The sequence below is a fragment of the Tachyglossus aculeatus genome, chromosome 3 (genome assembly GCF_015852505.1).
Source record: "Tachyglossus aculeatus isolate mTacAcu1 chromosome 3, mTacAcu1.pri, whole genome shotgun sequence".
NCBI classification, from domain to species: Eukaryota; Metazoa; Chordata; class Mammalia; order Monotremata; family Tachyglossidae; genus Tachyglossus; species Tachyglossus aculeatus.
In genome coordinates, this window is record NC_052068.1 from 97618476 (window position 1) to 97643148 (window position 24673).

Genomic DNA, 24673 nt, shown 5'->3' on the forward strand with positions numbered 1-24673 from the left:
GTGCTTAGTACAGTGCTCTGCACACAGTAAGTGCTCAATAAATATGATTGAATGAATGAATCAGTGTAAATTCATTATGCGCAGGGAACTTGTTGGTTGATTCTGTTGTACTCTCCCAAGCACTTAGTACCATGCTTTGCAGATAATAGGCACTCAGTAAATACCCCTGGGTGATTGATTGAATGCTAAGTACATCTGCTCAGCAACAATGACTCCCTTCTCTCCTTGACTCCCATGCCTATTGGCTTCACCATATGTTCTAGACTTAAATCTGCCTTAAATCCGCTGAGCCCCCAACTCCCTTCTTGTCATGGAGGCAACTGTCAGTGCTTAATACTGTACTCTGCACTTCAGGTGTATTGAATCAATCCTATCACTCCTGTCATAGCGGCACGGGAACGACTGGATTGGCCCTGTCCCCATATCTTCCTCAACCAATACCCATCCACCCTCTTCCTTGTGTACATATCTATAATTCTATTGATCTATTTTGATGCTATTGATACCTGTCTCCCCCTTCTAGACTGTGAGCCCGTTGTTGGGTAGGGTTTGTCTCTATCTGTTGCCGAATTGCACTTTCCAAGTGCTTTGTACAGTGCACACAGTGCACACAATAAGTGCTCAATAAATACAATTGAATGAATGAATATTGTTGTGTTGTACTCTCCCAAGTGCTTAGTATAGTGCCCTGCATACAGTAAGTGCTCAATAAATACAATTGATTGATAATGAAGTTGACAAAAGTGTTGTCCTATCATTAAAGCTGAGTACACCAGAGGGTGCACTAGAAATCAGAGAAAAGGGAATGACATTCTAGGGTGATGAGCATTGACCTACTGGAAATATGATCCCAAATGCATTCATTCCAGGTCCCAGTGAAGTTTCAGGCCAGTGGCACCATTTCTTCTCTCAAGTTTGTAGTTGCTAAAATAGAATGTGTCAGTTATTAACTCTCCTTTTCTACTCATAAAGGCACTCTTCACAGGGAGCTAAATTGAACACTAGAGGCACAGTAACTTTCAGGATGGGCTGAGGATTAATTTCTGTCCTAAATGGTAGATTGATTAAAGACCCATTCTATGAGAAGCAGAGTAGCCTAGTAGAAAGAGCACAGGCTTGGGAGTCAGGGGGCCTGGGTTTTAATCCCAGGTCTGCCATGTCTGTGTCATGTGACTATGGGTGAGGCTTTTAACTTCTCTGTTCAGTTTCCTCATGTGTAAAATGGGGATTAAATCCTACTCCTACCTACTTAGACTGTTAATCCCATTTGGGACAGGGACTGTGTCCACCCTGATTATCTTGTATCTACCCTAGCAATTAGTACAGTGCTTGGCACATAGTAAGCGCTTAACAAGTACCCTTAAAAAAAAGCCCTGTCAGTGCCCACACTAGCAAATAACTGTCTATTTTTGTTGACTTAAAATACATCAGGAACTCTGTTCATAGAGAAGCAGCGTGGCTCAGTGGAAAGAGCACGGGCTTTGGAGTCAGAGGTCATGGGTTCAAATTCTGCTTCGCCAATTGTCAGAAGTTAAGTGAATTTAACTTCTCTGTGCCTCAGTTACCTCATCTGTAAAATGGGGATTAAAACTGTGAACCCCCCGTGGGACAACCTGATCACCTTGTAACCTCCCTAGCGCTTAGAACAGTGTTTTGCACATAGTAAGTGCTTAATAAATGCCATTATTATTATTATTATTGAGTGTAGTATTTCTGTCACCAAGTTGGTTTATCTGAAATTGAACTGACTGTTGAGAGCAGAGTTAGCATGGCTCAGAGGAAAGAGCACGGGCTTGGGAGTCAGAGGTTATGGGTTCTAATCCTGGCTCCACCATATAATAATAATAATAATAATAATAATAGCATTTGTTAAGCGCTTACTATGTGCAAAGCACTGTTCTAAGTGCTGGGGGGATACAAAGTGATTAAGTTGTCCCACGTGGGGCTCGCAGTCTTAATCCCCATTTTACAGACGAGGTAACTGAGGCTCAGAGAAGTTAAGTGACTTGCCCAAGGTCACACAACAGACATGTGGTGGAGCCGGGATTCGAACCCATGACCTCTGACTCCAAGGCCCGGGCTCTTTCCACTGAGCCACGCTGCTTCTCTGCTGTGTGACCTTGGGGAAGTCACTTAACTTCTCTGAGCCTCAGTTACCTCATCTGTAAAATGGGGATTAATACTGTGAGCCCCACGTGGAACAAACTGATCACCTTGTATCCCCCTAGCTCTTAGAACAGGTGCTTTGCACATAGTAAGCGCTTAACAAATGCCATTATCATTATTATTATCATCATACCTTTAAGCAAGATAAATATGTACTTAAGCATTGTTTCTTTATGCAGTGCAAGTCTTAGGTTGACTTAACTGGACCTTTTACAACTAATCTCCAAAAACCTGGAATAAAATGGAAACTAAACAAAATGCAGTACATAATATCATTGAGTAGAAAAATCCAGCCAGGATGACTGGAAAGAGAAAGGATGAGAAACAGTTACCAATAAGACATTTCACAGAAAATAATCGTTATCATCTTTACAAGATAGACAAATGGTATTTGTTTTTTCTGGGTCCAAAAATATATAAAAATGTCTAAAGCAAAGTCAAATTTTTCATTTATGACTTTGCACCGTATCCTTTTCTTTATGAGTGTCTTTGAAAACAATGCTTTTATCCTTACTACCATCCACTTCACTCCAAGATCTCAAAGTGCTCATACAAAGATTATTGAATTAAATCACATAGTTCTCCAGAGGGACTAGCATTATTACATCCTTTTTGCAGAAAACCAAAAGGAGCTACTAAGTGAAGTGTGATCCTAGGGCTTTTAGGGTTCTTTACAGACTAGTTGTAAGCAGAAGCCCAGTGCCCTTGCCTTTTAGCTTCCTGTCCGATGTATCATTTTAGATCGTGTTTCCAACTCATAGAAAAAATTGTGGTCTTGACTATTAAGGACAAGTGGCCTTTTGAACAGAGAAAAATGACAAATAACTGTGCCCCTTCTTTCCCAGAGAAGATGGAGTTGGGCAATTTGAAAAAAAGAATCAGTGGAGCAGCAACATCAAAAACTTGCACCCTTGCTTAATTTGCTTAAGAAAAAGAGAGCTGATTTGACAGTCTAATAGTCTCCTGGGTGAACTACTGAAATACTGAACAACTGGATGCCCCAAAGAGCTGGAGCCTGAGGAATCCATTTAACTATTGTCTCTGGCAGTTCCTGGGAGAGAACTCCTCAGGGTGTGCACTGCAGCTCTAGCCCTTTAGAAATACTGAAGAGACCCAAGTGCCATGCAGTTTGATCCTTCAGGAGCAGGACACCTCGCTGGAAATCTGATCTGCATTATGGCACTCTCAAAACTCACTACTCTAACATATCTATCATTGTAGAAATTAGCTATCACTTTGTGACAGCAGAGGGAAGTGCCAGAAAACCTCCACGTGAAAAGGAACAGGGGACCATAACTTATGATACATCTTCACCAGATGAAAACCACCAGGACAGAGGCAGTAAATATGAATGTGACCTTAGTCCCCACCCTTTGTATCCAATATCAGAGAAGCAGCATGGCCTAATGAAAAGAGCAAAGGTCTGAGAGTCAGAGGACCTGGGTTCTAATTCTGGCATTGCCACTTCTCTGCTGGGTGATCTTGGGCAAGTCACTTCACTTGTCTGTGCCTCAGTCACCTCATTGGTAAAATCAATCAATCATTGTTGTTTTTTGAGCACTTACTGTGTGCAGACCATTGTACTAAGCACTTGTGAGAGTACAATATAACAATAAACTGACACATTTCCTGCCCACAAGGAGCTTAGATCTTGGATGGGTAAAATATAACAGAGTTGGTAGACAAGTTCCGGCCACAAGGGATGAAGACCGTGAGTCCAGCGTGGCACAGGGACTGTGTCCAACCTGATTAGCTTGACTCCACTCCAGTGCTTATTAGAGTGCCTAGAACACAGTAAGCACTTAACAGATATCATTAAAAAAACAAAAAACCAAAACCACCCCTTAGCAAACAATTGTATCTGACATCATTCTGATTTGGATGAGGTCTGAAGATGAGATTATCTGTTGTATTTTGCTTTATCTGTACAATGAGGTAATGTCTCCTGTCAAGGCACAGATAAGCTTTAGTCTTAAGACTTCAGGAACAAGAATCTCCCCTCAGGAAGCCTCACAAACTCCCTCGCTTGGTCAGTAGGCTTCCCACTGGATTTTGGATTGCTATGAGTGGAGGAGGCAGGGGAATAACACAGATCATGAGAAGCAGCATGGCCCAGTGGATAGAGCACGGGTCAGAAAAACCTGGGTTCTAATCCTAGTTCCACCCCTTGACTGCTGTGTGACCTTGGGCAAGTCACTTCACTTCTCTGTGCCTCAGTTACCTCATCTGTAAAAAAGGGATGAAGATTGAGCCCCATGTGAGACATGGGGTGAGTCTAACCTTGTCTCTATCCCAGCACTTAGTACAGTGCCTGGCACATACCAAAATTATTATTATTATTATTATTATTATTGTTATTAGATTGCTAGTCCACACTAAGGCTTTCTATATCTGGAATCACTTAGGCCGAGGTGATGGCAGCACACTGGTGTGTAACACTGTAACTCAGGAGGCGGGTTTTCTCAGGAATTGCTCTGGTCTTTGCAGTTACATGGTAACCAGCCATTTTTATTTTTTCCTAATGATCCTGCTGGGCCTGCCCATTCCAGCAGAAAGTGTTAGATGATTCTTTGCCCAGAAGCTTCCATCATGGATGACCTACCCTTATAGTCCAGAAGTGGATTGGAAGGAAAAAAAAAAACATTTGATTGTTAGATTGAATATTTGAACTCCTCTGCGTTTTATTCCCTTTCATTTTGTCGGCCCCAATTTAAAGGTAATTTGCCAATGGTGAGAAGAGGATGGAACTGTAGCACCTAAGATCTTAATGTGCTCCTATTTCTCTTTTGGGATTTGTTAGTGCATAACATGTGTTAATCTTCAGTTTTCCCTGGTGGTGGTAGTAATAGTATTCAATAAATGCTGGTGTACAGAACACTGGGAAGCAATATGCAGATGGGAATTAGGTCTGTTCTCTGGCCCTCTGGGGGCTCACAATCTAAGAATAAAAGCTGGGACAGGGGATTGGTGCCAAACACATAAGGAGAGATGAAACAATACAGACACTTAAATGTTGCTGTGCACTGGGAAACCATTTCATCCCATCACGGAAAAGACCACAGTATTACAGCTGCAAAGAATCTTCTATAAAGTCCAACCTATTGCGTAAAACATGGGATCTTGGCTATATATTTTGCCCCTTCAGTATCTCCCAAATGAGAATGGGAAGAGAGAAACCTGTCTAGGTGTTTGCCCTTGTACAAGGGATGCCAGCAAGCATTTCCAGCTGACATAAGGAAAATTCAATCCTCTAGGTCATTTTTGGTTATCCCTCATCTAAGCCTCAGGGGTTTGATATGTCCTTTCTATCTCTAACCAATCAACCAAAAATCAGTGATATTTATTAAGCACTTATTGTGTGACAAGTGCCCTACCAGGAGCTTAGGAGAGTACAATATGCTAGAGTTGGTAGACACATTCCAAGCCCACAAGAAGCGTACTCGCTAGAGGAATATATGCAACTCCACAAGAGTTCCTGTAGATCTCAACCAAGACTGTCTATGGGAGTTTATTTCAACGTTTCAATGTTTAAAATTATTCATATGTGGGCACTTATGGATTGGCCCCAATACTTGTGTCTCCCTATTAAGCCTTACAAGCTTTATACTGGGGAAGCTGTGTGGCCTAGTGGTTAAAGCTCAGGCCTGGGAATCACAAGAACCTGGGTTCTAATTTCGTTCTGCCACTTATCTGCTGAGTGGCCTTGGGTAAGACCTTTGGGAAGCAGCATGGCTCAGTGGAAAGAGCACGGGCTTTGGAGTCAGAGGTCATGAGTTTGAATCCCGACTGCCAATTGTCAGCTGTGTGACTTTGGGCAAGTCACTTAACTTCTCTGGGCCTCAGTTACCTCATCTGTAAAATGGGGATTAAGACTGTGAGCCCCACATAGGACAACCTGATCACCTTATAACTCCCCAGCACTTATAACAGTGTTTTGCACATAGTAAGTGCTTAATAAATGCCATTATTATTATTATTATTATTAAGTCACTTCACTTCTCTGTGCCTCAGTTACATCATGTCTAAAATCAGGAATAAGACTGTGAGCCCTATGTGGGATAGGGACTGTGTCCAACCTGATTACCCTGTATCTATAACCCAGTACTTAAACAGTACCTGGGACATAGTAAGCGCTTAACACATACCATTAAAAAACAGGAATCTTTTTCATTACCAGGAGTGAGCAGCTTCGGAGGAACTGTTAGCAAAAACCTATGACGTGGTGACAGGACCAGATAAGGAACTGAAGAAAATATCCCAGCTTCCAATACCAACTACAGAGAAGCAGGGCTGGGTCCAGTGGGGTAACCGGGAACTTGTCATTTTGGTTAGGGTTGGGATGAACCCACCCTTTACTTCCTCTTTCTATTCTATGTTTCTGGCTACTGGCTGTTGCCACTGCTGGTTTGCATTAGAGAGCTCTCTCTCACTCAGAAGATAACAATAATATTCTTTGCACTTCAGCATCTTTCATCCGAAACGTTTATGAGATGTGTTAAGGACGCTGACATTTGTTCTCCCCCAAACCCATGCAGCTTCTCTGTGTGGCTTTATGGGAATGTCCCAGCGTAGTTTAAACAGGATGAGAATCTGGTCTTGCAATCCCCCTCCCGCCCCCCGAGTGACCTGCTATAATTGGGTTCAGGACACAAGCAATTGGCATCTTGAAAAAGACTCCGGGGGCATCTGGTCAGGGTTCAGGAGCATATAGAGGGGACTTGAAGTGCTCAAAAGCAGCTTTTTCTTCATTTTTATGAAATCTTCCACATCCCAGCATTATGAAGAACAAGAGCATTAGTTCCATTTTGAGGATTTAGTTTATATCTATTTTTCAGTTTCTTGTTTATTCATTCTCCTATTCTGATTCTGATCCTGGTTTGGGGGAGAGAATGCTGGAAGAAGGGTCAAAGAAACTGACCTCCAACTGATGGGAGGAGTTACTGGCTTTATTCACCATTATGTATGCTCTTCAAAAGGTTTGTCTGCATTGCTGTTTTTGTCTATAACTTCCTAGTTGGTGGAATTAAAAGGTTTGTTTTACTCTCCCTAGACAACAATTTGTCAACCTGTGATCTTACTGTGTATTATTTGATGATGATATGGATTACTCAAACCAATAAAACACTTTCATCTAATTTACCCATAAACTCAGATTGCCCAAGTAATACATGGAAAATCATTTTGCTGGTCTGAAATGATCTGTGTAGTCGTCTCAATTTTCTGATTGATTTTTTCCAATGGAGACCTACCTATCAAGTGCCTAACCCTGCCACATCATCATTAAGAACATTTTGTCTATTTTTAATTTGCTTCCCGCACTTGGGCCTGGGTGGCTCTACTGGAGTCTGCTAATTGCTTGGGAGCTTCTTGTGAGTTGCAAATTTTGTTTAGGCAGACAGTCATTCAGAGCTACTGAGATGGCCTCATTGTATTATTATTTTATTCTTTTTTGTCTCTGTTTCCTCCTTCTCCTTCTTTGTATTTTCTCCTCATTTGTCAAACCACAGCCCTCCCAAACTACGTCACCCAACTTTCCTAAAAATACAAGTCTGTACTATTTTAGTGTTTTGACATCCAGTCACCCATCTCCCCTTCTCTCTCCTTTCCCCAGCTCTCTCCTCTCCCCCAACCCCCACAACAAATCAGCCCTCGTGGCTGAAGTCAGAGAAAAAGAAGTAGACATTATTGTTGAGTCTGACTGAAAGCAGCCTTTCTGTTTTTGCCACTCTTCGCTTTGTATGGTGCACTCTTAAAAACAAACTCTTTTCCCCTGCTGGGGCTAGAAAGTTTCTGACTTATCTGTACATTTTAACAGGACAACAGCTCATGTTTGATGTGACCTGTCATCGCTGAACTTTTAATAGACAAAGCACCACTACCCCCTCTCCTGAATTAGCTGAAGCACATCTCTCTGTTTTGACTGGAGGGAGATAGTTTCTACTACACTTGAAAAGGTTGCGTCTCACTTCCTGGCACCCCGTTGGACAGGTTGCAAATCATAACCACACTAATTAGCAAGCGAGTTTCTGGATTTTAAGCTGCCAGCCAGAGGAGGGGGGAGTTTCTCTTGGGAGGCAGAGAAAGAGGAAGAGTAGGAGAGAGGCATTTGAACAGCTTTTATTCTACCTTGTAGCATCATTGGGAGGATGAATGCCCCAGAATTAGTCTTGTTTGCTAGTCTGCAGTAAAGATTCCTCTTCTTATTTTCTTTTTTTCCCCCATTTGGCCTGGGGAAATGCAAGAGGTTTTCAGTGGGGCTGAATTGAATTATCTAATGTCTGGCTGTCTACTGTAGTAAAGTCAATTTAGAACCCATACCATACGTAAATGAACTGAAGAAAATAGTTCTTTGTTTTCTCTGTGCTCCTGGTGTGATGAATCCACAGGCTTTCTAGCCCCAGTTCTGTAGTAAGGAGTTTTAAAAAAAAGATCATTTCATTTATTTTCTCAACAGGCAAAGATTGTACTGGCAGGAACTAACCCCCTACAATAATTAACATGCTCGTACAATGATCACAGCCCTCAGCAGAATCAATAGGGCTTTGTTAGTGAGAAAACTCCTTCTCCGCAACTCTCCCTCCCCACAACCCCCAGCTCCACTCCTCTAACTCCCTCCCCAAAGCAGCCCATGAGGAAGCTTTATTTTTCTGTATTGTCATATGCCTCTTTTCTCTATGCCCAAGCTTTGTGTCGGCTTGGCCCACCCCTTCACAGGAATTCCCAGAGGATGCATTGGTTTGAGGAATCAAAGCCGGGGGCACTGGAAATATTTTTTTTTTTTAAAGCAAGAACTTTCACTTTGTTTCCTTCTCCATATTAGATAAAACCATCGTGTCCTGAATGAACTGTCCAGGAAGTTTGAAGTTAAAAGAAAAATGTTTATCTTGGATCTTCAAGATAATCGACAATTAGAAAGAGGAGTCCTTTGGTTGAGGCCCTTTTTGATAACAAAGTGCTCTTTATTTTAAAGAGAAGGAGTGCTGAAAGGTTCCTGAGTGATTCGAACTGTAATCACTGTCCATTTATGCTTGAGACCTTTGTGAGACAGTGACCTTGGAATCCAAACCAGAGGCCAGCCATCTCTTACCCAGACTCTCCTACCAGCTGTTCACAGATAATATCAGTGACTCATAAAACATTTAGCTGTAATAATTTGGGGACATTTCTGGCAGGGCTTTTTTTTTTTTAACCCTTCCTCCTTATTCCTAGAAGCAGAGAGGAGGTGTTCACTGACATGTTCTCTAGACTCTAAGCCCCTTGCAGGCAGGGTTCATAGCTACCAAATTTATCATTTTGCACTCTCCCAAGTGCTTAGTACAGTGTTTGAACACAGATAACATTAAATAAATGTCATTGATTGAGTGAAAACAGATTCTTATAAGGTCTACTTTCATGTTTCTCTACTAAGTTCTAAAATATCACTATTGCTGTATTTCACCTCATTTCATATCATTGATGTAGAGGGCCCAAGATATTCACCTCTGATCTGGATCTGATAATAGGCGTAGGCTGCATTCCTAACATAGTTTCCTTGAAAGAGTTATGAGCGTATGTCTGGAACAGAAGGACCACAGGAGCTGGAATCAATTAATCAATCAATGGCATGTATTAAGCACTTAATGCATGCAGAACATGGTAGTAAGTGCTTGGGAGAGTACAGTACAGCAGAGTAGGTAGACTTGTTCCCTGACCACAACAAGCTTACAGTCTAGAGGAAGTGGGTTGACCCAGTTCAGGGTTAGGATTTGTAACCCGGTTAGGATGAGAAGTATTCAAAACAAAAGCTCCTTTTCTTGCCTGAACATAAGTAATCTACATTCACCCTCAACAGCTCTGGGTAGCAGTGTGATCTAGTGGAAAGAGCAAAGGCTAGGAGACAGAGGACCTGGGTTCTACTTCTGTCTCCATCAGTTGTCAGCTGTGTGACCTTGGACAAGTCACCTAACTTCTCTGGGCCTCAGTTATGTAACCTGTAAAATGGGGATTAAGATTGAGAGTCCCACCTGGGACCAGTGTCCAACTCAAGTAGCTTGTATCTACCACAGCTCTTAGTACAGTGCCTGAAACATAATAAGCATTTAAGTACCATTTAAAAAAAGACTCAACTGTTAGTCTGCATCCTTTTTACATTAAGACCTGAGCTTTTAAATTAGATTTCATTGAAAGACAGTAGTTGAAATTGAAACAATGGGGAGGGGAAGTGGGCCATTCATGGATATTTTTTCTTTAGATTTTCTTCTCCTTTCTCTCCTAATCACCCAAACCACAAACCTAATGTGACAAAAGATTGATATAAAAACATTTCAACATGAACTCTATCCCACCCTCCTAGAAACTGGAATAACAAGCAGTTCCCATGGATGGGAATTTGGTCCCAGCCCCCCTCCCTGAGGGACTGAGCCTCCTGAGATCAGGGAGAATCAGGCTGTCAGCCAACCCCAACAGGTGCCAGGGAAGGGAGAGTGTATACCCTGTGGCTGATTAAAGCCCTTGAAATGGACAACTAGAATATCTACCCCAGTGCTTAGAACAGTGATTGGCATATAGTAAGCACTTAACAAATGTCATTAAGGGGGAGGGGGGCGGGAGGGGCTATTTCAATTTCACCATGCTATTTTTTTACTTTGTACATCAAATATATGATCTTTTTTCTTTCTTCAAATTAGCATGGGCGGCAGATGTGGGAGAAAGGGGATTCTGGAGTTCGGTCAATTTATCATTGCTGACTAGTAATGAGAACTGGGTAGGGACTGTCTCTATATGTTTCCAACTTGTACTTCCCAAGTGCTTAGTACAGTGCTGTGCACACAGTAAGTGCTCAATAAATACGATTGAATGAATGAATGAATGCAAGTAACTAAATGCTTTTCATGATAACAATAGCTTGATTTGTTCTGATGTTGAAAGGTGTGTTTACTCAGGTAAATGGAAGTCTGTGAAACAAAGTTGTCAAGCTGTAAGCAGTGCATTCAACAGCCTTTTTTATGCTATTGGTTAAGCACTTACTATGAACCAGGCTGGGGCAGGCACAAGCTAATCAGATTGGACACAGTCCCTGTCCTACATGGGGCTCATAGTCTTAATCCCCATTTTACAGATGAGGCAACTGAGGCACAGAGTAGATCAGTGACTTGTCCACGTCACTCAGCAGACAACTGCTGCAGTGGGATTAGAAGCCAGGTCCACTGACTCCCAGGCCCATGCTTTTTCCATTAGGCCAGGCTGTTTCTCTACAGGATTTGGATTTGCCCTGTAAATCCTTGCATGCCCTTAAAAATAGGGGAGAATTTAGTTAGCTGTGGCATTTATTAAGTGCTTACTGTGTGTCAAGTACTGTGGTGAGTACTGGAGTAGATATAAATGGAGCTGATGCAACATAGTCCCCTGTCTCAAAGGGGGCTAAAATAATTGATAATGATCTCAATCTGAATACTAATAGGTGTGAGACTCTTAGCCAATGCTGAATTGTGTATGTGGGGGCAGATATGGGCCTGAAATCACATACATAGCCAGGAAAGCAAGCAGTCAATCAAGTGTATTTATTGAATGCCTACTGGATGCATAGTACTATATACTAAGTAATCGAGAACATATAATAGTAGGAATAATCCCTACCCACAGTGAGTTTGCAATCCAGTGGGGAAGATGATGATAATTTTACAAAAGTTGTTTGACCTATTGGAAAGAGCACAGGCCTTGGAGGCAGAGAACCTGGGTCCTAATCCCAGCTTCCCCACTTGTCTGCTGTGACACTGGGCAAGTCACTTTCCTTCTCTGGGCCTCAGTACCTCACTTGTAAAACCGTGATTGAATCCATAGGCCTCAAGTGGGACATGGACTGTGTACAGCCTGATTATCTTGTATCTACCCCAGTGTTTAGTGCAGAGCCTGGCACATAGTAAGTGTAAGCTCGTTGTGGGCAGGGGATGTGTCTGTTTACTGTTGTATTGTACTCTCCCAAGTTCATTCATTCATTCAATCATATTTATTGAGCGCTTACTGTGTGCAGAGCACTGTACTAAGTGCTTGGGAAGTACAAGTTGGCAACATATAGAGACGGTCCCTATCCAACAACGGGCTCACAGCCAAGTTCTTAGTACAGTGCTCTGCACAAAGTAAGCACTCAATTAAAACGTTCAAATGAATGAATAACAAATTCCATAACGAAATAGGAAGTAGAAGTACTTATGTGTGTTAATATTTACAGACATACTGTGGGTAGGTGTGAGTTAAGGGCACAGTTAGTGCTGAAGTCACAGATCTGTTTGGGCAGGGGCAGTAATCTGGGAAGAGAAATTAGGAAGGAAGGTTTCATGGGGGAGATATGATTTTAGAAGGACTTTGTTGATGGGGAGAGCAATGAACTGACAGATCTGAAGTTGGAGGGAGTACTAGGCAGAGGGGAGCATATGAACAAGAGGTTGGAGGCAGGACAGATGAGAATGGGGAACCGAGATTAAGCTCTTGAAAAGAACAAAGGGCAAGTTGGGATACAGTAGGAGAAGAAAGTAGCTAAGTAGGACGTTGATGGAATGCCTTGAAACCTGATGGTCAGGAGGTTCTGTTTGGTGTGGAAAGGAATGCACAACCACTAGGAGGTTTCTAAAGTATAAAATTACGTTTTTGAAAATGATCACCAAGACAATATAAAGACAAAAGGAGAAATCATGCAGGGTTCTGTGACTGAGAGCAGAATTTTTGGCTTCTCACAGCTCAGAGTCCAATCAGTCAAGTAGTCAATGGTGTTTATTGAGTGGTTACTCTGTGGAAAGCACTGTGCCAAACATGTGGAAAAGAACAATACAATAGGGTTGGTAATAATATAATATAATATAATATAATAATATTGATAATAATAATTGTGGTATTTGTTAGGGCTGTGTGCTGACTACTGTACTAAGCATTAAGGTAGATACATTTTAATCAGGTTGGACAGAGTCCTTGCATGGGGCTCAGGCTCTGAGAGAGGCAAGATAGACATGATCCCTGCCCCTGAGTAGCTTGTGGTCTAGTGAGGAACTTGAAGACTAGTCCACAGTCTCAGAAGCAGCATGGCCTAGTGGATAGAGCTTGAACCTGGGAGTCAGAAGTACCTGGGTTCTAATCCTGGCTCCACCAGTTGTCTACTGTGTGGCCTCAAGCAAGTCAATTAAACAATCAATAAATCGTATTTATTGAGCGCTTACTGTGTGCAGAGCACTGTACTAAGCGCTTGGGAAGTACAAGTTGGCAACATATAGAGACGGTCCCTACCCAACAGTGGGCTCACAGTCTAGAAGGGGGAGACAGAGAACAAAACCAAACATATTAACAAAATAAAATAAATAGAATAGATATGTACAAGTAAAATAAATAGAGTAAGAAATATGTACAAACATATATACATATATACAGGTGCTGTGGGGAAGGGAAGGAGGTAAGGCAGGGAGGATGGAGAGAGGGAGGAGGGGGAGAGGAAGGAGGGGGCTCAGTCTGGGAAGGCCTCCTGGAGGAGGTGAACTCTCAGTAGGGCCTTGAAGGGAGGAAGAGTGCTAGCTTGGCGGATGTTGGGAGGGAGGGCCTTCCAGGCCAGGGGGAGGATGTGGGCTGGGGGTCGATGGCGGGACAGGCGAGAACGAGGCACGGTGAGGAGATTAGCAACAGAGGAGTGGAGGGTGCGGGCTGGGCTGTAGAAGGAGAGAAGGGAGGTGAGGTAGGAGGGGGCTAGGTGATAGAGCGCCTTGAAGCCTAGGGTGAGGAGTTTCTGCCTCTGAAGTCACTTCACTTCTCTGTGCTTTTTGCCTCATCTGCATAATGGTGATTAAGACCATGAGCCCCACGGAATATGTCCAACCTGATTAACTTGTATCGATCCCGATGTTTGGTACAGTGCCTGTTACATAGTAAGCACTTAAGAAATTCCTTTAAAAATACAAAATACAAAAAAAAAGCCTTGAGGTGGCATGCTGTGGCTGGTATTTTCTGTTCTGTCAGGGTGGCCAAGGCAGGGTGGGATGGAGGCTGCTCGGTGACACAGAGCATAGACGGTGTGGGATCCCGGGGAGGCATCATGGCAGTACAGGCCAGGAAAACACTGAAGACCCAGGATATACCTGTTATATTGTTATGCTGTACTGTCACAAGTGCTTAGCACAGTACTCTGAACACAGTCAGCACTAAATAAATGCGATTGACTGACTGACGTGTGGGAAGGTGGAACTCACGATGGATTCTTGTGGTTGGCTGGTGGAGAAGAGAGGCCAAGAGCATGTTCTGCATTATCAATCAATCAATCAATCAATCGTATTTATTGAGCGCTTACTATGTGCAGAGCACTGTACTAAGCGCTTGGGAAGTACAAATTGGCATCACATAGAGACAGTCCCTACCCAACAGTGGGCTCACAGTCTCCGCTGGGATTTAAATCCATTCTGGGAGCAGAGTCTTGGAAGCCATGGTGGGGAAGTAGGGGTGGGAGGCAGAGGGTGGCAGGTTCTCAGAGGAACCCCATGGCCATCTGGTGGAAAGATTCCTGCACTGTAAGCTCTCTAAGAATAATAATAATAACTGTGGTATTTGTTAAGTGCTCACTGTACTAAGCACTGGGATGGACACAAGCAAGTCAGGTTGGACTAGGTCCCTGTCCCACATGGGGCTCACAGTCTCAATCCCCTTTTTGCAGATGAGGAAACTGAGGCATAGAGCAGTAAAGTGATTTGACCAAGGTCACACAGCAGACAAGTGGCAGAGCTGGGATTAGAACCCAGTCTTACTAACTCTCAGGCCCATACTTAATCCACTAGGCCATGCTCACTGTAAGCTCCTTTGGAACAAGGAATGTGTCTACCAACTTTCTTGCAACATACTCTCCCAAGTGCTTTGTACAATGATCTGCATACAGTAAGAGCTCAATAAATAGAATGCAGCAGATCCAAAGCCAGTTAGAGGAGATGAGAGGCTGAGAATCTATCAATCAATGGTATTTATTGAGTGCTTACTGTACTGGGAGAGTACAATACAACAGAGTTAGTAGACACATTCCATGCCACAATGAGTTCTGGGAACGCGCGCACGCGCGCACACACGCACACACACACACACACACACACCACACACACCCCCCCCCCCCCAGCTCACTAGTTTTAGGGTAGGGATGTTCAGTAGCCTCTGTACCTGCTCAAAAAACGAGTCACATATTTATCAGTTCTTGAATCTGCCTAACATAGTTATAGCCATTTGGGGACAACAATATACAGCAGAAACAAGATCCTCCAACTGTATTTACTGTGTGGTCCTATCACGTGATCGAATATAGCTGTTGATGCAGACATGCCCTGGGCCTCTTCCACAAACAGGCCTGAGGAGGACATACCCACAGGTCCAATTCCAAGGCTGAGGGCATCAGTGTCATCAGTAGATTGAACACCAGGCTCTGGCCAGATCTCTTTATGACTCACAAGTCAATGAGGTGTGTTTTTTTTCTCTCCCTCTCATCATGTATGAGGTGATTTATTGAACAAAGAAAAAGAACAGTTATTTTAGTCTTCCAGTACTTTCAACGATGGTAATACCATTAAAGAACACAGGATACTTGCAGTGGGCATGTTGGTACTCATGAAATGCCTCAGTTTGGCTCTGTTTCTTCATCTGTAAAATCCATTTATTACCTCATGTCTTCAGACAGGAGTGTGAGCCTTTAATTACCTTCTGTTTCCCAGGATAGATCTCTGACCAGGGTAAGACTGGCACCTTAAATAGAGAATTCAGCCATGTTGTTTCCTTACTAGTTCCTTTTAACACTGTGCTCACACTCAGTTCTCCTGCCTTCTGATCCTAAAGAAGCTGCCCTCTTCATCCCTCCTCAAACCTTGCCAATTTGAGCTCTGAACAGGTCGGGCTCTTTACGAAAGTTCTTGGTGCCCTGTCAGATTGGCTCAAAGCCTAAACCAGTCTAGCTCAGGGCAGGCTCAGAAGAAATTTCAATCAGTCAATTAATCAGTAGTATTTCAGTCAATTAATCAGTAGTATTAGTTGAGCACTTTCTGTGTAGAGAACAATACTTGGGAGAGTACAATAGGGTAAGTAGACATGATCATTGTCCTCGAGGATCTTATAATCTAGCAGGGAAGACAGACACTAAAATAAATTACAGATGGGGAGAGCATCAGAAGGTCTTGGATTCTAATCTCAGCCCTTCTACTTGTCTGCTATGTGACCTTGGGCAAGTCATTTCACTTAACTTCTCTATGCCTCAGTGACCTCATCTGTAAAATGGGGATTGAAATTGTGAGCCCCATTTAGGATAGGGACTGGGTCCAACCTTATAGCAACACCAGTGCTTAGAAAGTGCTTGGCATACAGTAAGCACTTAAATGCTATTATTATTATTTTTAAGACTAAAAAAGATGTTATTTATTTTTATTAATATTAATAAATATAGTAAAGATATAATAATAAAAATAGTAGGTGAGGTCACATGGGTCAGAGACTGCATCTGATCTATCTACCCCAGAGTTTAGCACAGTTCTTGGTACATAGTAAGCTCTTAACAAATACCACAATAATAGTAGTCATGACTATATGATGTCCTTATGTACATTGTATAATTACATACATAAGAGCTAAGGCAGGAGAGCTAGAGATGAGTCCCCAGGTATTTCCTTATTTTGTACTTCAGTCTGTACTTCCCAAGTGCCTAGGTCAGTGGTCTGTACTAAGTGGACATTCAGCAAATGCTACTAATACTACTACTACCACCCTGCCAGTGGTACTGCTGAATCAAAAGTTTCTTTAAAATTTATCCAGTGGTTGTGGAGACACTCAGGAGGTTTACCCTGGAATGCTGGATCCACAAGGCATTGTCTCCTTGAAGGGAGCCTAACCCACTTTAGTCTTCAACCTGCTGATTTCTGAGTTCAGAGCAGGACTCCAGTTCTGGCATGGTCAGGCTGCAGAGGTGGGGTTAGTCTTGGCTTGGACAAGAACTAGGGCTGACTGGTGGGGTCAAGACCCAGGGTTCTAGCTTATGCACAAATCTACTATCAATAATCTCAGGGGATCCTAGTAATAATCATCATAATAATCATAGTCCTTATCATTCTTCCCAAACTAAACCTCCCTTTTTCCCAGACTAAACCCCTCTTTTCCTCTGCTCCTCCTCCCCTCCCCATCGCCCTGACTCACTCCCTTTGCTCTACCCCCTCCCCATATACACAGTGCTATAAATGCTGTAAGTGCTATATACATAGCACTTGTGTATGTATATATATATATATATATACATATACACACATTTATAATTATAATTCTATTTATTTTTATTAATGATGTGTATATACCTATGATTCTATTTTTTATAATGATACTACTGATGCCTGTTTTTTTTATGTCTGTCTCCCCCCTTCTAGACTGTGAGCCCGCTGTGGGCAGGTATTGCCTCTATTTGTTACTGAACTGTACTTTCCAAGCGCTTAGTACAATGCTCTGCACACAGTAAGTGTTCAATAAATATGATTGAATGAATGAATGAATGAATACTTGTAGTATTCATTAAGCACTTACTATGTACCAAGCACTGGAGAAGATACAAGATATTTAGGTTGGACACAGTCCTTGTCCACATGGGGCTCAAAGTCTAAGGAAGAAAGAGAACAGGTATTAAGTGTCCATTTTATAGATTAGGAAACAGGCCCAGAGAAGTTAAGTGACTTTCCCAAAGTATGCAGCTGGCAAATGGTAGAGACAGGAGTAGAACACTGGTCCCCTGACCCTCCAGGGAAAGGGCCTGAAAGGTCTGAAAATAGTGGAGGGTGAGAGAGCGGGGAGCCACGGTCTACTAAGTCATTTAGCACTTATTAGGGGCAAGGCACTGTACTAAGCACTGGGGTAGAAACAAGATAATTATGGTTGGGCATAGATCATATCCCTCCTGGGGTTCACTTTCTTAATCCCCATTTCACAGATGAGGTCACTGAGGCACTGAGAAGTTAAATAACTTGCCCAAGGTCTCACAGCAGACAGAACATGGAGATGGGATTAGCACACAGGTCCTCTGACTCCCAATACTGTGTTCTTTCCACTAGGCCATGCTGCTTCCTTGATTGTTCTACCACAAAATAAGCTTATACTGATATAACTCTCTACTCTATTCTATTGGCTACCAGCAGAGTTGTGATTCAAATCTTGGAGTTGAAATGACCAGGTTCTTGTTCTGTCTCCTGGCCTGCTCTTCTGGGATAAAATGTGGTAACTGAGATGCCTAGAAGTGAAATGACTTGCCCAAGGTCACACAGAAGAGAAGCGGCGGGGCCGGAATTAGAATTCAGGTCCTTCTGACTCCCAGACTGTGAGCCCGTTGTTGGGTAGGGATCGTCTCTATATGTTGCCGACTTGTACTTCCCAAGCGCTTAGTACAGTGCTCTGCACACAGTTAGCACCAATAAATACGATTGAATAAGTGAATTAATGAATTCCCTGACATGCTCTCCTGGGTTACCATTACAGTGCCTATCTTTAGATTGTGGGCTCCATGAGGGACAGGGACCATGTTTTAATTCCCACCTGTGTATTCTTTCCCAGTGCCTTGTACAGTGCTCTGCAGACTGTGTTTAATAAATACTATTTCTGCTACTGCTACCACTATTACTACTACTACTGCTATTATTATTACTACTGTTGTACAGGTCCCTGCACAGATCTTAAGCCCATATATCCAGTCAGCTCACATCAAAACTGTTCAAAAACCTTCCCCTTTGAGCCACTTCAGAACCATGAAACAGGAAATGAATTTCTTTCCAGGTTGAATGCCTCCCACAAAGCGAGAGCTGTAAAGCTATTTGCTTTGGGGTCACCTCTCTTACAAGTTGCAAAGCCCAAGAGGTGAAAGGCAGAGGCAGAGACGAGAAAATCGCCCCTGCCATTATCGCGGTCCTCAGAGCTTCCTGAGAACAGGCTTCTCAGAGGCTCAGACAGAACTCTGGCCTGAATTTTCCAGGGTTTCTATTTCTTTCTATTCATTGCCTACATATACCCACAAAAACCATCATTTCAGTATTCCTGCAATACAGCACACTGTGGAGATGTAGCCATGAAAAACATATTGTCCTCTGCGCGCCTCATAAATCTCTCCATAATTGGTGCCTCACCTTTACTCCCTACCAAAATAAGCCATCCCCCACAGCCACATGAATGCCCATCGGATGTAGAGTTCCAACTTCCTATTTATATGACCATCAAACAAAAACTCTTTCTAGCTTATGACTTTTTTTTAACAAAAGGCCTTGTCTTTCCCCAGCCCTGATTCTGATCTAGTTTATGGCGGAGATCTTGAAAGGTTGGAATCATTTGTGGGGAAGGAGGAAGTGGAAGAGAATACTAGAAAAATAAAAATAAAAAGGAGGCTGAATTTTTCAGACCAGGTTTCTAGTCTCGCCGCTTCCATCATTCTGCTCTGGACCACAATTTCTGAAGTTGTTATCAAAGAATAGGATAGGATGTCTTAAAGCAGCCATAAAAAACACTCTTTTATCCACATGCTGTTTATTGAAGAAGAAAAAAAAAACCTGGGAAAGTGTAAAGGAAATTAGGCAGCAAATCTAATAAAAATCAGTCAGTGGGCCTAAAAGAAATTGAGTAAATTCAGGTTCTCTCCCAATATGTTCTTTTTATTCAATTTGCCTGGGGATCTTTCTGTAGAAAAAGAAAGATGGGGTTAGTGCAGAGAAAGAAGAAATGGTTTGGGCAAATACAGGCAAAGCAAATTTGGTAGGAAGGTTGGGCTTGTTGAAAACATCATTTTCAAAAAGTTAGTTATAAAGCTAGAAAAGAAGAGGTGAGAAGCAGTATGGCCTAGTGGAAAGAGCATAGGCCTGGGAGTCAGAGGACCTGGATTACAATCCCGGCTCTGCCACATGCCTGCTGTGTGACCTTGGGAAACTAAACTAACTTCTCTGGGCCTCAGTTACCTTATCCGTAAAATAGGGATTAAAACAGTGAACTCTAAGTGGGACGTGAACTGTGCCAACCTGATTGTTTCGTATCTACCCCAGCACTTCATACAGTGCCTGACACATAGGAGGCACTTAACAAATATCGTTTAAAAAAATCCATATTGCACTGTTGCACTTCCCATCCACTAAGTCTCTTCCTTTTCCCCATTTCTAAGGATCAAAAAGTAACTTGAATTGACTGGAGTTCATACAACCTAAGGGAAATTGAAGCATTTGTCCAGAAGACTTTAGGGTAAAATGTACTCCTGACATTTTTCGAGAAGAGGGTGAAGAGAGCAAGAGCAGCCTTTAACTGTGCCCTTTAGGAGATGACACGTCCTTATAATAATTGTGGTATTTGTTAAGTGCTTACCATGTGCCAAGCACTGTTTTAAGTGCTGAGAAAGACACAAGCTAATCAGATAGGACACAGTCCCTGCCCCACACAAGGCTCACAGTTTAAGTAGGAAGAGAACAGGGATTTAATCTCCATTTTACAAAGCAGCAGCACACAGCAGACACGTGGCAGAGCCAGAATTAGAACCCAGGTCCTCTGACTTCCAGGCCCATGCTCTCCCCACTAGGCCATATTACTCCTCATCTCATTTATCATTTCCCTTAAGCCATCCCCCCGACAGGACTTCCCTTTTGACTTGACATTATGAGAAATTGACTGAACTGCTGAATGAAATGTCCAACCTGTCTTTATATATTTTTAGCCCAGGAAGTTATTGGAGAAGAGAGGAGGAGGAGGTGGCTTTGGAGTTGTGATGGTTAATGGTGTGAATAAATTTCAAATTTGTTCCTTGGGCTCACATCTTTTGCACTGAAGGTCAGCCCAAACTTGAATGAAAATAATTTACAAATAGAGCCTGTCCATTATGCTGTAGATGTGTGAGTTGTTGAGAAATTTGAACTAAATTGATAGCTGGTTAACTCAAAGCCACTTGAAACAAACAAAAAAATCTTGAAACTTGGCATGTAGCTGGCCCCTAAAAAGGGAGAATCCTTTAGCAAAGTTCGACAAGAAGCAGTTGGAGAAACGGTGTGATCTAGTGGAAATAACCTAGGCCTGGGATAAGAGGACCTGAGTTCTAATCTCAGCTCTGCCACTTCCCTGTTCTGTGACCTTGGGTAAGTCACTTCACTTCTCTGTGCCACAGTAAGCACTTAACAAATAATATAAAAAAGTGGGGTTGGAGGTGGCCAATATGGCCAGGAGGAGTGCAAGGAGGAACTGAAGAGTGTCAGTAGAGGAGGAGAACCCATAAAAAAGATAATTAGAGCTAATGAAGAGCCTGGTAGAAGGAGTGTGGCCTAGTGGAAAGAGCAGGAGCCTGGGAGACAGAGGACCTGGGTTCTAATGCTAGCTCTCCCACTTGTCTGCTGAGTGACCTTGGACAAGTCACTCAACTTCTGTGCCTCAGTTCCCACATTTGCTAAATGGGGATTCAATACCTGTACTCCTTCCAAATTAGACTATGAGTCCCATGTGGAACCTGATTATCTTGTATCTACCTCAGTACGGTGCTTGGCACCTAAGTAGCACTTAACAAAAACCACAATGATTGTTATTATTATTATTGATGAGAAAAAAGCAAGGATCATCTACAACTTGAGGATGTTTATTAGTTCACAGTTGATTAAAATCATAAACCTTTATCTGATGTGTTCATATTTTAAATGGCCCTTGCCTTTATTCCATCAATGAGGGTTTTTTTAATACCTTCATCGTACTTTTGCATTTAGGCACTTTGGGTTCATGTTGAAGAATTAACCCTACTCCTGCCCTCAGTGGGTTTGTGGTCTACTAAAGTCATAGCTCCTCCAGGAAGCCTTCTCTGTTGAACTTCTCATTTCCTTGCCCATGCACTTGAGCCTGTATCCCTTAAGTGGTTTGATAATCATCCCAACTCCTTATTTGTATCAATCGGTGTACATATCCTTATTTATACATATCCTTATATAAATAAAATAATTATAGTATTTGTTAAGCACTTACTATGTGTCTCACACTGTAATAGGTACTGAGGAAGATACAGTCAATCCATCATATTATTGAGCACTTATGGTGTTCTGAGCACTTCACTAAGCACTTGGGAGAGTACAACGCAATGTAACAGACTCATTCCCTGCCCACGAAGAGCTTACAGTCTAAATAAAGGATAATCAGGTCTCAAATGACACACAGTCTATTGAATCCCCATTGGGCAAATGAGGGAACTGAGGCACATAGAAGTTAAAGTGACTTGCCCAAAGTCACACAGCAGGCAAGTGATGAATCCAGGATTAGAACCCAGCTCCTCTGACTTCTAGGCCTGTGCTTTATCCACTAGGCCTTTAATGTTTGTCTCCCTCTCTCTGGATTGTATGCTCCTTTAGGGTAGGGATCATGTGTACCAACTGTATTGTATTGTCCTCTCCTAAGCAAGAGTTTAGAACAGTGCTCTGCACATAGTAAGTGCTCAATAAATACCAGTGATTGATTGATTAATCGGTTATGACCTTGGTTTGATCAGGCAGATTGGAGAATGAGTTAAACAGGAGAGATGCAGCATGGCCTAGTGGATAGTGCACAAGCCTGGGAGTCAGAAGGACCTGGATTCTAATCCTGGCTCCACTGCATGTATGATGTGTGACCTTGGCAAGTCACTTAGCTTCTCTGTGCCTCAGTTTCCTCATCTATAAAATGGGGATAACGATTGTGAGTCCTATGTGTGACTGTCCAACCTTATTAGCTTGTATTTACCCCAGGCCTTACTACAGTGCCTGGCACATACTAAGCACTTAATAAATACCATTAAATAAAAAAGAATACTTTGCTGCAGGAGGATTCAATCAATCAGTGGCATTTATTGAGCTCCTATTGTGTGCAGAACAGTCAATCAATTAATCAGTGGCATTTATTGAGCACTTACTGTGTGAGAAGCCTTAAACTAAGGACTTGGAAGAGTACAATACCACAGAGTTAATAGACATGTTGCCAATCCACAATGAGCGCTCAATAAATACAATTGAATGACTGAATGAATGAATGAGATAACAGTCTCCTGGGAGAAACAGACATTAAATTAAATTCCAGATATGTACATAAATACTGCCAGGCTGAGGGTGGGGTCAGTATCAAGTCCTTAAATGGTACAGAACCCAGTGCATAGGTGACATAGAAGGGAGAGTGCTTAGTACGTGCACAGTACACAGTAAGCGCTCAATAAATATGAGTGAATGAATGAATGAGTGAATGAATGAGAGGGAGTAGGGGAAATGAGGTCTAAGTTGCAGAAGGACTCTTGAAGATGTGATTTTAGTAAGAGTTTGCATGTGGTGAGAGTAATGGTCTTACATGTATGGAGGGAGGGAGTTCCAGGTCAGGGGGAGGTGATGGGCGAGGGGTCAGCAGTGAGATAGACCAGATTGAGGTGAAGTGAATAGGTTTGCATTAATGGAGTGAAATGAATGTAGTAGGAAATCAGAGAGATAAGGTAGGAGGGGTGAGCTAAACGAATGCTTTAAAGTAGATGGTAAGGAGTTTCTGCTTGATGTGGAGGTGGATGGGCCACCACAGGAGGTTCTTGAGGAGTTGGGGAGATGTGGTCTGATAATTTTTTTTAGAAAAATTATCTGGGCCACAGAGTGAAGTATAAACTGGTGTGGGGAGAGACAGGAGGCAGGGAGATCAATGAGGAGGCTGATGCAGTAATTAAGGTGTGATAGGATAAATAAGCCCATTGAGGGCAGGGATTGTCCCTATTTGTTGCTGAATTGTACTTTCCAACCACTTAGTACAGTGCCCAGCACACAGTAAGTGCTCAATAAATATGATTGAATAAATGAAGATAGGATCAACTTAGTAGCAGATTGGATGAGCAGGAAAGGGTGAATTTTAGCAATGTTATTAAGGTGGAACTGATAGGATTTGGTGACAGATTGAATGTGTGGGTTGAATGAGAGAGATCAGTTGAGCATAATTCCAAGACTTATGAGCATTATTCAGAAGAAAAAGGCTTCTTCAGAAAAGACTTCTTGGAGGAGGAGGAGGAGGAGGAGGATGGAGGCGGCTTTTTAGAAGTGTTATGAAGTAGGGAGGTGGGGAGGGATGTGGCTTTGTGAAGCTGAGTGGGGAGATCATTCCAGGCTGATAGAGACACTGCTGAAACCTGACTCAGGCAGTGGTCTTGTGTGGTAATCGGTGTAACAGATAAGACTGATGAATTCTTGTCCATCGTGTACACATCAGGCACATGCCAAAATTGTTCTCTCATTTACTTCCCGCAATGCCTGGGACCATTTTCATTTTTCCCTCTTTATCTTGTGGTCCCCTCAAAGCCTCTGCTCTGAGAGGAACCCACTTTTAGTCTCTGTACACCAACCTGATTTGTCTTTGGCGTCCGCCCCCCAATTATTCACTAGAGACCCAAACTCTTGGTGTCCTAGTCTTTTATCTCTCCTCAATGATGGGAGATTTTGCTTAAGTAATTTATTCTAGCCTGTTTCAATTTATTTTAACATCTGTCTCCCCCTGTAGACAGTAAGTTCTTCGT